This window comes from Nicotiana tabacum, chromosome 8 (assembly GCF_000715075.1).
Source record: "Nicotiana tabacum cultivar K326 chromosome 8, ASM71507v2, whole genome shotgun sequence".
In the NCBI taxonomy this organism is placed as follows: domain Eukaryota; kingdom Viridiplantae; phylum Streptophyta; class Magnoliopsida; order Solanales; family Solanaceae; genus Nicotiana; species Nicotiana tabacum.
In genome coordinates, this window is record NC_134087.1 from 25,375,139 (window position 1) to 25,391,520 (window position 16,382).

Genomic DNA, 16,382 nt, shown 5'->3' on the forward strand with positions numbered 1-16,382 from the left:
ATCTTACGGTTAAAGATCCAGTCATACTGTGGAATAATTTGAAAGATAGATATGACCACCTGAAGATGGTCGTTCTTCCACAGGCACGATATGATTGGATTCATCTAAGGCTACAAGATTTTAAATCTACTGATGAGTATAATTCTGCTATGTTCAGAATTATTTCTCAATTGAAATTATGTGGTGATAATATTATTGATCATGATATGTTGGAGAAAACTTTCACCACTTTTCATGCCTCGAATATGCTCCTGCAGCAGCAATATCGAGAGATGGGATTCAAAAGGTATTCTGAACTTATCTCACATCTTCTTATAGCTGAGCAACATAATGGGCTATTAATGAAAAATCATGAAAGTCGATCTACTGGTTCTTGTCCATTCCCTGGAGTGAATGAGACGAACTTCCACCAGGCTAAACGTGGAAAAGGTCGTGGCCCCAGTCGTGGTCAGGGAAGAAACTCTAATCATGGTAATAATAATGCACCAAAGAACCCTCCTCGCCACCAGCAGTGGAAAAGGAAGGAACAAAAGCATGAAGCGGTGCAAGCACCAAATGCAGAAAATGCATGCTATAGATGTGGAGAAAAAGGGCACTGGTCACGTACCTGTCGTATGCCAAAGCACCTGGTTGAGCTTTATCAAGCCTCCCTAAAGAAGACAGAGAAAAATGTTGAAGCAAATTTTATTTCTGAAGATAATTTAGACTTCATGCATTTGGATATAACTGATTACCTTGCACTCCCAGAAGGAGAAACAAGTCATGTAATCGGTGGTGAATCTGTAGAAATGTAAATATTTTAATTTTTGTTGTTTGTAATAGATACTATGATTATGTAATTATTGTACATAAAGAAAAAAAATTATGATTTGATAATGATGTTTACTATAATATATCTTATTTATGTCATTTTGAAGAATATGGATAATATTATTAGATCAACTTAAACTCTAGCAGAGTTTGCAAGAAATATAAACCATCAGAAGTAGTTATATTTCATATATCTCATTGTAATTATATTTTGTTAACCACCAGAAGTGGTATATGTCTATGATCACCCAGAAGTAATAATTTAGGCTTTCTATGGTTACAATTGAAGATAAGCTACATAAATATTCTCTATATTAAATGCACGTCTCGATTTGCTCCTGAAGTAGTAAATATTTTAAAAGAGGTTGAGGCATCACAATTTGATGTGATTAATGCGCATTCAGATAATTATGTTCGATTTCCTGAAGGATGAGAACTTTGGATAATATTAATCCATTCCCTGAAGTGAATGTGACAATATTAATATTCGGGTAAATATGAACACGCTCTTGATGTGAATATATTACAATTCACCTTCAGAAGAGGTAATATAATTAAGAGAATATATACTCAATATTTCATATTTTAAATTTGCTCCTGAAGAAGTAACACAATTGAAATTGCCTCCTGAAGTAGGAAAATATTATGAAGAAGAGTTTTCTTATGCTTAAACAATTATTTTACATTGTTTATTTGATTGTGATTTTCTCTCATGATACAAGAAGTGTATGAGAAATATTTGATAGTACAAAATGTATCAACAACTCCTGAAGAGCTAACTGTTTGCCTAAAGGATACATGACACCAGTAGTGCCCGATAAATATTAGACTGTGGATAATTAATGAAGGCTCTCGAAGAGCTTATATACAAATATGTCATTTCATATTATATGATTATGGTCAAAACATATGTTGTAGTAAACCTGAAGTTTACTAATACAAATGGCTATCATATTGAGACTACAAATGATTGGAAGATTGATAATCTTCATGTTTCCACAATCATAGGGGGTAAAATAATATGTATGTGAGAAGTTACTTGTCTTATTCTTTAATTTGTACTATATTATGTATCACAGTAAACCAGAAGTTTACTAAAGCAAAAGTTTATGCCATAGTAAACCAGAAGTTTACTAAGAGATAACACATGACATGATAAACTTGAAGTTTTCATTTACCATTTTTAAATGAGCTATTTGAGAATTCAGATAAGCATATACTAAAGAAATAGAAGATTCTTCAGAAATTCTCATGTGTTGCTTGTTCTCATAATGAATTGATTATACCAGCTAAAGTTGGGACTAAGACCCTTATTCTGAAATATATAAAAGGTGAATATGGGCCCGTTAACCTATCATGTGAACCATTTATAGGTGCATATATGAGATGGTTACATGTGTAATTATTGTCAACCTGCAGTTTGGCATTTGGAATTGCTTTTCTCGATTAAGAGCATAATTTTCATATTATGAAATCAAGACAGTTCATCTTGATGATGCTGGTTTATATCCAAGCTGGTTTAGCATTGAATACCTCTTATTAATGGATAAACCATTGCTTATGAGAACAAAGCTTCATGTGTTGGTCTAAGATTTTCTGAATTGCATATAGCAACACTTGTATGCATCAGATCAACAATATATGATAAGTCCTCCCTTCACAATTGGTTTAAGATCAGAAACCAAATATTTTTACTATCTTTTGTTGCGTGGTATATGATTAATTTCTCTACCATAATACACAAAGATATGTTTCCCAAAGATGATTGGGGATATATGTTAGTTTTTCTAACATTTGGGGGATGCAATAAACAGTTGAAAAATATGCTATATGAATCGAATTATCATGATCCTCACTTAGAAGATAATTCAAGTTGAATGCCAGAAGCATTTGCTGATCCAAAATTAAATATCATATTTCATCTGCAAATGCTCCTATTAAAATTAAAATCCCTGAAGGATAGAGTTTACTGTACGCATGAAGCGTGGTAGACCAATCGGTTCCAAAGGTAACAATCCTTGAAAAAAAGTAGGAGCTAATGATCAAAATGATCATAATGATGAGGAAATAAGCTCTAGAAGAGCCCACGACATAACATTTCATGAAACTCCCGAAAGAGTTCAGGTACCTGAAAATAAAGAAAGTGATGAGATCTCCACAAGTTATGTCGCTTCGGAACTGACAAAAAATGATCGTCGACGATATATTTAATACAATATAGTGCACAATATTGTAAAAGATTATGAGGATCAGACTAGCAGTCCGACACTTGAAGATGTCATACCATTTAGATACAAGTCTTCACCTATATGACTTATTTGACTAAATCTATATGAAGATCCTTGAAGGACGGCAAATGCCTGAAGCATATAATTCAAAGTCTTGAGAAATGTACTCGATCAAATTATAAAGATCTTTGTACGGTTTAAAGCAATTTGTGCGTGTGTGGTATAACCGCCTCAGTAAATATTTGCTGAAAGAAAGTTACATAAATTATGTTATTTGTCCATGTATTTTTATAAAGAAAATGTCATCAGAATTTGTTACACTTGTTGTTTATGTTGGTGACATAAATTGGAACTCCATAAGAGCTCCAAGAGGGTCTTAAAAATGCTTTTACATGGACAAAGTGTACCCATTAAGTACGCCAATGGATATTCAATCACTTGAATTGAATAAGGATCCGTTCCAACTTCTATAAGAGGATGAGGAGCTCCTTGGTCCTGAAATACTTTCTCTCGGTGTAGATGGTGCACTTATTTATCTTGCTAATGCTAACAAAAGTGGTGTAGATCGTATTGGTAATAAAGATGCAGGTTATTTATCCGATACTCACAAAGCTCAATTTCAAACCGGTAAGCAGAGAGTGCATATGATTGAGATCAGTGATTCATTCGAGAAACATGTGGGTTGGAATGTGATAAAAGACCCATAATATTATACGAAGACAATGTTTCATGCATAGCACTATTAAAGGGAGGATTTATAAAAGGAGATAGAACGAAGAACATTTCACCAGAATTATTCTACACACACGATCTTCAGAAAAGTGGTGACATTGATGTGCAACAAATCCGTTCAAGTGATAATCCAACAGATTTATTCATTAAATCTTTGCCAACTTCAACTTTTGAGAAGACGGTATATAAGATTGGAATGCAGAGACTCAAATATTTGAAACAAGATTTTCATTAGGGGGAGTAAAATATGCGATGCGCTCTTTTTCCCTTATTAAGGTTTTTTCCCATGGGGTTTTCCTTATAAGGTTTTTAATGAGGCACCTAGCAATGCGTATTACTAAATATGTGTACTCTTTTTCCTTCACTAGGATTTTTCCCACGTGGTTTTTCCTAGTAAGGTTTTAATGAGACACATTATATTTTAATGAACATCCAAGGGGAAGTGTTATAAATATATTATATTATGAATGTTCATTTAGTACTCCGTTGTAAATAATCTTCCTGAAGAAGCTTATCCATATAGGACTCTACCGTAAATATGTTTATCTATTTAGTACTCTATTGAAAATAAGCTTCCTGAAGAAGTTTATCACTTCGGTACCCGGTTATGGATAAACATTACCCTAGGTAGAAGATTATCCATACCGGGTATAATAAGTTTATCCATTCAGTATTCCGTTATGGATAAACATTGCTCTTAGTAGAAGATTATCCATATCTGGTATAGTAGCAGCTTACACAGCAGCTTACACAGCAACTTGCGTAGCAGCTTACACAACAACTTGTAATAGCAGCTTATACAACAGCTTGTAGTAGCAGCTTGCGTATCAGCTTACACAGCAGCTTGCGTAACAGCTTACACAGCAACTTCCTTTCTTCTATAAATAGAAGAGATTTCAGTTCATTATGTACATCAGTTTGAAGTTGAATAATATATCAGTTTCTCTCTATACTTGTCTTTACTTTATAGTCTTTATTTTATAACAATTAGCTCTTATTATTTGTATTTTTTTTGTTATACTTGGGAGAAGTAAAATTATTTTTTTCTCTATTTAATAGGAAAGCCATCGCATTTTATCTATATCGTTTCGCATAGTCCGGACTCCGGAGCAACAAATCGTGTTTTATTAATTAATTTTATTAATCAATAAGGACGAAAATATAGCTCGTTTTTGTAATAATAAGAGCATAATTAACTCTAGAAATTATCAAGGCATATATACGGTCAAACCTCTCTATAATAGTCTCATTTGTTCGCAATATTTTTGGATGTTATAGCGAAATGTTATTATAGAGAACATATATTATAGCGTAACATGAAAATTGGTTCCGAAAAAACTTCACTTTTATAGAGAAGAGTTGTTATATAGGGATGTTGTTATAGAGATGTCTCACTGAAGATCATTTTGCATAGTGCATGAGCAAATCTAACCGTTTTAAACACAAAAAATAAAATTAACGCAAATGTTACAAGTAAATAAAAATATGGCATGAGAAGTCTATTTTCACCGGATGATTATAATTTTGAATGTTCATCGACGAGTAAATTGTACTTCAATGGTTATATTGTAACGACGTGCATACATATAATTCGAATTTCGATCTTCATAAATAAAAAAAATAAAGGAATTTTCAAAAAGCATTATAGTTTAGTGGCTATTAACTTCCTATAGCTACCATATATACCTTTGATTCCTATAGCTAAGATTTTGTTGCAACCAGACTGTATTCGTTGTATTCGCGCTACTGTATTCATGAATACAATTGCGAAATTCGCCTAATAAGTAGGGAGTTCAGCTGTTTAATAACGGAAAGGGATCAATTAACGTGTATCACTCCTAATTTCCAGTTGTTTAATTATGTATTCCATCTATTCACGCGAATGTATTTATAAACATAATGAGGTAATACGCCTAAAAGATAGTGATTACGGGTGTTTAATAACGGAAAGCACAATATTGAAGTGTATTTAATTTCACTATATTGAATTTAGTTGTATTCAAAACAATAAAAAATCTTGAAATAAGGTGTATATCGTTCTATTCAATACGACTGTATACATTGTACTCAATTCACCGATATGCATTAGGCACTATTATACATTGTATTCAATTCACCATATTCAATTCGATTGTATTCAAACAATAAAAGATCATAAAAAATAGTAATATTCGGCTGTATTAAAAAATATAGACCTTAGGAATACATAAAATATAGGCAAAAAAATTAATGTATTTATATAAAAATATAATATCTTTGAGCGTATTTGTACAGAATACGATGTATTTGTATCATTGTATGTGGCTCAATAGCAAAGAAGATAAGAAATCCGTCCAAGCAGAATACTATATACATCGTGTTAAAGCTAAAATGGAGACGAATAAAAAATCCGGCCCTCAAATCTTCTCCGGAGTCTCTATTTCAGATTCCAAAGGCTTAATCTGTAGTCATGGCTAGATCCGTTCGCCTACTCTCTCTTCGCTTCAGATCTATTCTCTTTCCTTCAGAAAGTCCACCACCACCATAAAAGATGGCTGCTACGACGGTTGCATTGATGGATAAGAGAGAGAGATTTGAGGGAGAATAGAGAGTATTGAGAATCTTGATGAAAGAACATAACAAGCATATTTCACGCGTATGATATAAAATAAGTACCCATTTTGCTATAAAATAGAAAGGGTAGCTATAACTAATAATATTTTGAGCTTACTTTGGTTTATAATAAATAGGGTGTAATAGTTTGTCGTAGGAGGTAAAATTTCCTAAAGAAAAATTGGAGTTAGATGTTAGCAGTCAACAGGACTACATTTAATTGCAAAGACAAATGAGGAAACAGACATCTGGGGTGGTGGCGCAGTTGGCTAGCGCGTAGGTCTCATAGCATATCGAGTGATCCTGAGGTCGAGAGTTCGAGCCTCTCTCACCCCATTAATCTTTTGCTGTTTTGCAGTTTCTCCCATTTAAGGACCCTTCCCCGCTTCGAATAAACCCGAAGACCATTGCCTATTTGACCCGCGTATACGAAACCCGACCTTTTTGGATAGTTCCCCCTCCCAAAACCCTACGCTTAACTCATAAACCCTAAATCAATTTCCCACTTCCTCTCTGAAACCGTACAGTTCTTTTCCAGCAAACAAAAATGGTGAAGAAAAGCAAGAGTAAGCACAATTACTACTCTAATTCTATCAATATTCAAAAGTTTCTTTTGATTTTTGGTGTTGATTTTTTTTTTTTTTTGGGTGTTGTAGAGAGTAAGAGCAACAGGGTATCACTGAAGAAGAAGTACAAGATTATAAGGAAAGTAAAAGAGCATCACAAGAAGAAATCCAAAGAGGCGAAAAAGTTGGGCCTTAATAAAAAGACTAAGGCAGAAAAGGACCCAGGAATCCCCAATGATTGGCCATTTAAGGAACAAGAGCTTAAGGCTCTTGAGGCTCGTCGTGCTCGTGCTCTTGAAGAATTGGAGCAGAAGAAAGCTTCCCGAAAAGAAAGGGTAATAATTTTTTTCTATTGATGTGTTTTAATTCCAAATAAAGTATAATATATATTGAGGATTCATATAGCTGACTTTAACTAGTTTGGAGTTGAGGCGTAGCTGTTGTTATTGTTGTAAGATAGTTTTGATGCGTTGCTTTACCAGATTATCTGTTATTGGAATGTTATCTTACAATTGAGAGACCGCGCAAGGGTTGCACTGGCTTGGGTATCATAAAAAAGAGATCTTTTTTGCTAAATTTTCAAAATTTTATTGATTGAGGCTTGTCACTTTAATCTTGCTTAACTTGAAATGTTGAATGGCCTTTGTGAGCTTGCATTTACTTGGTATCATAAAAAAAGATATTTTTGCTATATTTTCAAAGTTTGATTGATTAAAACTTGTCGCACTAATCATGCTCAACTTGAAATGTCGAATGGCCTGTGCGGAATCTATATTGGGGACTCAAATAGCTGACTCCAACTAATATGGAAGCATAGTTGTTGTTATCGTTGTAAGATGGTTTTGATGCTTTGCTTCACCTGATCAATCAGATATTCTGTAATTGGAACATTGTCTTACTATTGAAAGGCTGTGAAAGGGTGCCTTGACTTGGGTATTCTAAAATAGAGATATTTTTGCTATGTTTTCAGAGTTTGATTGACTAATGCTTGACTGCTTGTCATGTAATCATGCTCCACTTGAAATGTTGAACTGCGTTTGTGTAAATCATACAAATAATTGTAGAATTCACTGATTTTCACAGGTTCTCTGCAAGAATAAATTGATTTAAAAATGCTTTACTCAATTAACACAATATCCTTGAAGTGGGTAAGAGACTGCATGGCCATGTTCATTTTATGGTGGGAAGAACTTGTCTTCCCTAGCGGATAGCTTTTCTTGCTGTCAGAGCTTTATCGTCCCGCAGTTCTTTTTCTTCATGGTATTTGTGGCAGTTATTTAACTACCATGCATTGGCTTCCAGGCTAAGAAGAGAAAGCTAGGACTGATCGAGGATGATGATATGAATAAACCTCCCAACATGGCTTCGACAATGGAGGAACGAGGAAAGGGCGATTCAACTACTTTTGTTAAAATCCGTGGTATGTCAAAGCCTTCTATGCTTCGCATTGTCATGGGTCGGTTGTGGGAGGAAGTTTAGTGGGTTTGCTTTTCTTCTCTTTGGTATATTACACTTGCTTGTCTGATGCAGATAACTCGGAAAGAGCTTTCTACAAGGAGTTAGTCAAAGTGGTTGAAGCTTCTGATGTAATTTTGGAAGTGCTTGATGCCCGAGATCCTCTTGGTACTCGCTGTCTTGACATGGAAAAAATGGTGATGAGATCGGGACCTGAGAAACATCTCGTGCTACTCCTCAATAAAATTGGTATCCCTTTTCTCGTTTAATTTATAGTAGCATTATCATGTATCCGCTTTAACTTTCATTTTATGGAGAATTAGATGAAAGCTACTATCATTTTCTAATACCCATGTGTCTGTGCTATTCTAAGTAAAAGGTGGTCAGCTCTGTGGTTCTTGTTTGACCAGTGAATGAGTGACCAGTGACTTATAGAAGCAAAAAAGAAGTGGAATGATTTTTTCCGTGATACAAGTATATGTTTGGATAAATTTGTATATATATACCTTGCTAAAAAAAATGTACTATATATTTACACCTCTGTTTCTTCTTTTTAATATATGTCAGCAGACCTTCTCCAGGGGGGGCTTTGATTATGCAATATTTTGATAGCAAGCTTCAATTAGTTTATGCACTATCTAATATGATGGTTTGAAAAGTTACTCCTTACATTTCATAGGGATGACATTATTTACTTTTTGACTTTGTAATCAGATCTTGTCCCTCGGGAAGCCGCAGAAAAGTGGCTAAAGTATCTGCGAGAGGAACTACCAACTGTTGCTTCAAGTGTAGCACCCAAGAGCAGAAGTCAAATTTGTGCTGGAAGTCTTCCTCAAGGGCTGGAAAACCTACCAATCTTTTGCAGACAAGTGATTGTCTTGGAGCTGAGCCTCTCATAAAGTTGCTAAAGAATTACTCACGGAGCCATGAGGTATTTTCAGCATCATTTTCTTTGTTGGGTTCTCACCTATTTATCTTGCTGCTCAGCTCTGGAATACGCCTTAACTTTAACTTCTATATTTTGTGTACTGTGTCTACTCATGCTTCTTATTTGGTTGCATGTGCAAACTAAGCTACGTTTGTTCTCACCTGGTTTTCAATGTAATCAAGTTGAGTCATTGTTCAACCTACAGCAACCCTCGTCCTTTATGTAGAGAGACATCTGGCAATGCCAAGCTCACAGTTGTGGAATTTAAATTGCTGGTTTTGTTACAGTTGCAATAGGTCTGGGGTTTGCAATGACTTGTACGTCTATGTAGGGATAAATATGAGATGTAGAGAACCTAATTTGCCTGAAAAGACAATTGTTGCAGCATTGGAATTAATTGGGACCGAATAGAGCAGAATTGAAATAAAGGATTCATATAGCCGGCTCTAACTAGTTTGGAGTAGAAGCATAGTTGATTGATTGAGATTGATTGTACAACTCTGCTTGCCTCTTGGGACCACAAAGTTCCATGGGGACATCAGATAGATGCTCTCTGATTCTAGTAGATAACCCTGGATAAAATTCAAAGCTTGAAGAAGCTTCAACTCTTTAACTGTCTCTCCATCCTCCCCTTCACCTGGATATCTTTCGACACTCTTGTCTCTCACTGGCTCAATCTGTCCAATCATGAACAGTAACTTGCTTTTAGGTCAGTATCTAACTTGCACTTATCATAGCGTTTCAACCTCGAAAATCCGTCATGGTGTGCAGCACCTATAATGGTTTGGTGCCGCCACCAAATGACTGTCTTAACTCTTTTTAGTGCACTTTGAGTAATTTTTTCCATAATGCCTATGGCATCCTTTTCTCGATGAATTTCTTGGCTTTCTGGGTGTTTGGGGAAAAAGGAAGGGAGTAATAAATGAAAATAAGGAAATTTAGCGTACTGCATTGGACTTTGGTGTATGGGACATGAACTACCAACCTGTCTTTAGTCAATGCTAATGTAATTTTAATTGCATTTTTTGCTTTAGTTATGCTGGTTCTATGCTAATGGTAAGTCTTTCTGCAGATTAAAAAATCAATCACTGTTGGTATCATTGGTCTGCCAAATGTTGGTAAAAGTAGTCTGATTAATAGCTTGAAGAGATCTCACGTAGTCAATGTTGGTGCTACACCTGGATTAACTAGATCCATGCAAGAGGTCCAGTTAGACAAGAATGTTAAGTTGTTGGACTGCCCTGGGATTGTGATGCTTAGGTCATCATCACAGAATGATGCAGCTATTGCTCTTCGAAATTGCAAGAGGATAGAGAAGTTAGATGCCCCAGTTGGTCCTGGTAACTGGATTTGGTTTTAGCATCTTGAAATAACTTTTATGTTCTATTTCAATTAGTATATCAATGTGGCTGACTTTGCTAGTACTGTGGTTTGTGCAGTAAAGGAGATTCTTAAACTATGTCCGGCCAGGATGTTGGTAACTATATACAAGGTTCCTAGCTTTGATTCAGTCGATGACTTTCTTCAGAAAGTCGCTACTGTTAGGGGTAAGCTGAAAAAGGGTGGAATTGTTGACATCGATTCTGCAGCAAGGATTGTGCTGCATGACTGGAATGAGGGTATGTGTGATAACTGCTAGTTTTCCTCCAGGAAAGATTTGAATTTGAAATAAATGCATATTTATGCATATGCTAGTAGTTTGATGTCTCCTTGACAAATTTCAGGGAAAATACCATACTACCATGCCCCCGTCTAGGAATGAGGGGGAGCATTCAGAGGTAAAGATAGTTTCAGAACTTGGAAAAGAGTTCAATGTGGAAGAAGCTTATGGAAGTGAATCCTCGATTATTGGAAGCCTGAAATCAGTCAATGATTATCACCCAGTTGAAGTTCCATCTAATCACCCTGTTCAACTTTGACGAGACCGTGCTAGAGGTGTGTGATTTGCTTCAAGATTGTTTTCTTTTTTAATCAGTCCTTTTATGCATTCTTCTTAACATCCTGTTGATTCTGTAACTGATGTTCACTTGCTCTGCAAATTGAAATGTTGCCTACAGTGCTCATTATGCACTAATAGCACTGTAATATTGTTGATTCCTGAACTAACAAATGGGATTTGATCGAATGGAATACATCACTTGTTATGAATTTAGATCAGAAGCTGCATAATTAAGTTATAGAACTTCTTGTCATTGTTTAATTATCTTCAGGTTTCTGTTATTCAAGAATTTAGGTCTGTTCAAAAACCTTTTTTTTAAGTCTTTCAATATAAGAGCACCTATAAGTAAAAAAGAAAACAAGAGAGGGGCTTCTCTTGAATCCAAGTTTGTTCAAATTATCCTCTGCCTCACCCATGTCTGAACAAGTCGTGACATCTATTAACAATGCATTTTTAAACTGCAGGACAATTTGGAGCAGCCAGTGACTCGGAGTGCTAATGCAACGGACAACCTTGTTAATGAAGACAGAGATGAGGCGATGGACGCAGGAGAAGATGATGTAGGCCAGACAAGTGGCAAGAGTGCTAGTAGCAGACAAAATGAGAAGTTATATGCTGAGGAAGGCATGTTAAATAACAAACTTAGAAAAGCTGAGAAGAAAAGGATGAGGAAAGATAAAGCCTCTACTACCAGTGATATGATGGATGATGATTATGACTTTAAAGTAGATTATTTCAGTAAGGAATCAATCATGGATAATGCTAAAGATGATGTGATAACTGGTGAAAGTAAGAAAAACAGATTTGAGATACCATCTGGATTGGGAGTGAGTTGGATAATGAATGAAGAGCTGCCGCAATGAAATATCGTTTTTGGCGGTGGACAGAATTCCTCGGTACTTGTACTGGTGGAAGATATTGGTGCGTTATAGAACTCGAGGTGCGCCTAAGCTGGCTCGACCTCTACGTTTTTGGAAAAAAGAAAATTGTTGTTTTTTATAAGATCTCATGGTGGAAAGTTATTTGCCTTGTAAATTTTTTATTTGAGATTAAAATTTTCCTGTTAACTACATAAATTAAGGCAATTTTAATTTAGGTAAACTTGTTCTGTAGATATGTATTTTGTTTCTCTGCTAAACAAATTTTATCACTTGGCAAACCAAAAAAGGAAAAAGGAGTCATGAAACTCTAATCATTACATAGTTGCAGAAGGGAACAGTTAGCTTAGATGAGAAAACGTACTTAATTTAGATGCATCTTTGCTTGAAAAGATCATTGCCGAATAGTACGTTCGTTTGATATGGACTGAAAATACGCAAAATCAGGAATCCAAGAATACAGTAAATTAGCACAATCCGTGCGTGATTGTAGTATTAAGTCTTCGTAAATATCTAAAAAAACAAGTCTTTTAATTAAGAATTTAGCTTCTAGACAATGTAAAAGAAAAAATATTTGTGCGTAATTGTTGTATTAAGTCTTCGTAAATATCTAAAAAACAAGCCTTTTAATTAAGAATTTAGCTTCTATATGATGACAGTGTAAAAAAGAAAATATTTGTAAGCTGTGTCAGCTAGCACCTAAGGGTGTGACTTAGTGGTCAATGAAGTGAGTGAGACCTTGAAGTCTTTGGTTCAAATCCCAGCGAAGACAAAACACACTAGGTGATGTCTTTCCATGTGTCCAAGCCATGAAGATCTTTGATGCTAGACAGTTGATGAATTATTTGATGAAGTTGCAAATTTTTCATAGCCACTTCATACCGGACTTTTGTAGCCACTTTTTAGAGGAGTTCTATATTCAAAGAGCAAGAATTGCATACCAACTAATCGTTTTTATTTGATAAAGAAAACAAAATTAAACTTTAAGCATATTTTATTCCTAATCATGCATCTTGAAAATCATGTCGCATTCAAAATCTTTAAGATCTTGAGTAGTTAAATATTGTTATTGAACAAGTGTAATTTCTGGTAAGAAATATCTGTCTTCCTAGCACACGGATTGTCATGGAAAAGAAATGACCATTCAAATCATGCAAATTAATGTATGACCTATTATTATCTTGCAACATCTGAAGTTATTGAGGTGAAAGATAGGCAGTTCCTACTGCTTGAGGAAATAGCAATTTGCTTTTCTTTTTTACAATCATCCGAAGCACTTAACACTTTTGTTGTAAGAAGAGTTACATTAGCCCCACCAACATTGTCAATGAATTGTTGTACCTCATCCGACACTTCTGCTATTACAACTGCTGCATTTTGATTTGGATGAACCTCACCAGCCCCACCAACATGCTAGACTTCACCTGCTGCATTTTCACCTACAAATTGCCCATTTCCAATTTCAACGTTTTCTAATCCAACACCAAACCCTTCATTATTTCCACCAAGTCCAATCAAATTACCATAGTTCCATAAGCCTATTAAGATCATGATGATTGTCTTGGCCATTGATAATTTCAAGATTGTTAATACCATCAAGATTATCAAGGTCTACACAATCAAAATTGTTAACACCATCAAGATAGTTAACACCCAAATTGTTTGGCAAGAAAATTTCTTCAGATTTTGGAGGTATTTCCTCATTTAAGAGGTGAAGAAAATCTAGAAGTATTTCTTGGTTTAGTTTTTTTTTTAATTGTATATCAAGAGCATGTGGAGGAGGAGCAACTTCATCCATTTTGGAAGAAAGAGAATCCCAAGCTTTAGATAATATGAACACTAAGATTGAGCCATCTTACATCCATCTTCATCATTCACCGGCAACATGCAACCTCCCACTAATAGAGGTATATGATAACTCTTGCAATATTTTAAGAAATATTTAAGGTTAATGTAATATTTTTCAAATTCTCATCGCCTAATAATGTCAATTTTTACCATTGAGTAGAATATAAAAAATAATTATATATATTGGGATAGTGCAAACCTATTTTAAATTAAAAAGTTAATCTTTAATTTAAAATATGGTGGAAAGGTATTTGCCTTGTAAATTTTTTTATTTGAGATCACAATTTTCCTGTTAACTACATAAAATTAAGGCAATTATATTTTAAGTAAACTTTTCCTGGAAATATATATATTTTGTTTTTTTTTGCTAAACAAATTTTATCACTTGGGAAATCAATAAAGGGAAAAGGAGTCATGAAACTCTACACTATTAAATAGTTGCAGAAGGGAACAATTAGCTTAGATGAGAAAAAGTACTTGATTAAGATGTAAGCATGTACGAAGTGCATCTTGCTTGATGTATTGGATGAGAACTAAAGTAAAGCCAATGTATAATCACTTCCAAAAATACTTGGCATTTATATTAGGGGTGGTAAATGAGCGGGTTGAGCTGAATTTGGGCAGGGTGATAATTTGAACCCAAATCCATCCAACTCGCCCAGAGATTAATGGGTTGAGCTACAAATATTTTAGCTCATGGGTCTATCTGGGCTGAGCCCAAGTTAACCCATTATAGCCCATTGTGACCCATTAAGCATCCCAAATACAATCAATGAAACTCACCCAAAGGCCAAAACAAACAAATCTCAACCCAACTTATTTAGAAATTTACTTAGTTGCCCCAATTTTACCTTTTTTTTTTTTTTTTTGTGTTTTCAATTTTTTATTTTTTTGTTTTTCTGCACCACCTAAGAAAAGTTACATGAGTCCGTTCACACCTCCTTTTTATCCGAGGGGAATATAAGGGAGTTTTTCCAATTTAAGTAACATAAATCAAAATGAGATTATTTAATTAATTCAGAGTCGCGCGCTAAACCCCTCAATTTTTTTCTTTACTTTTTTTTTGTATTTTTAATTTTCTATTTTTTTTTCTGTACCACCACCCACCCACTTCAACCCCTCCTCCGCTAACCCCCTCAATTTTTTTTTTACTTTTTTTTTTTGTATTTTTAATTTTTAATTTTTTTATTTTTCTGCACCACCCACTCACCCTACCCTCATACCCCCCTTCAATTTTTTTTATATTTTTAATTCTCTATTTTCTATTTTTTCGTTTTTCTGCACCACCCACCCCAATCATCCCACCTCCACCCGCAAAATATTTTTTAAGTTACACATATTAAGGTAAAAGGCCTTTTTTATGTAAGATGAACATGATTCTAAAACATGGGTCAAGTTGAGCGGTTTGGGCTATGACCCATTGTTTAGCCTATCTTGACCCATCCCATCTTAGCCCAAGTACACTTTGGGTTGGGATGGACAATGACCCATTTATTGACCTAACACATCTTGACCCGCTCAAATTTAGCCCAACCCACCCATTTGCCACCCCTACAAGAAATGCACTAGAAGAGAAAGCTTTAAACAACAAGATGTCTTTCCACAAATTACATCGAATATGCAATTTGTAATCCAAAATACACAAGAAATAAAAGGTCCAACGAATCTAAAAAAGGACTATTATGTCCCTGCAAAAGCTCTAAGAGTTGATGTAAGTACAAAAGGGGCTACTTATTTGGCAGAGTTCGACTTGTGACAGTCAAACCTTATTATTTCATCACTATCTTTCCATATTTGACAAAAATGCATACAATATAATCAACAACGACAACAACAACATTCAACCTGCATTCATTGTCTTTTAGCTCTTTATTTATTTCTTTCTTTTTCTGTGCTATGCATAACCATACCAAGTGATAACTGGAGTCTACAAGCTCCAAATTACCAGTTTACATACAACAACACTAAGAGCTAAATTATCAAGAATAAATAACATAATCCATAAGGAAAAGGTTCTCCAAAAGCGCTCAACTTTCCAAACAAGCAATCAACGCAATAAGATCTACTCCAAAATCACCTACTCGGTTGAAAATCATAGCTTTTATAGCTACTTTATAAAATCTTAAGTAATCAATTGAAATCCTAACTTTAAAGGGGGGAAAAAAGAAACTTTTTTCCCGAGCTCAATTCAAAACCCTATGACCTATTTTCTTGTACGATCCAAACTAGGTGATCCATCAATATAAATGTAGATAAGGAAGGCGAGACTACAAAGAGAGATGGAGAAAGAGAGAATGTTGCGATCCTAGCGAAGACAATTGAATTTGATCAGAAACAACACCGTATATCAACGGAATGTAAAAGGATGATTAATTGATTATTATTCACAAACAATAGTATCAGTAC

General features: G+C 34.8%; 1 non-coding gene and 1 pseudogene across 1 annotated transcript; both read left to right on the forward strand.

The window, feature by feature from the left end:
• Window positions 1-6,612: 6,612 nt before the first annotated feature.
• Window positions 6,613-6,698, forward strand: TRNAM-CAU (transfer RNA methionine (anticodon CAU)). The gene is given in 2 exon segments: window positions 6,613-6,650; window positions 6,663-6,698. It is a non-coding gene; the product is annotated as a tRNA-Met (tRNA).
• Window positions 6,699-6,758: 60 nt separating this feature from the next.
• On the forward strand, window positions 6,759-12,364 carry LOC107759884 (guanine nucleotide-binding protein-like NSN1; annotated as a pseudogene).
• The last annotated feature ends 4,018 nt before the right edge of the window (window positions 12,365-16,382 follow it).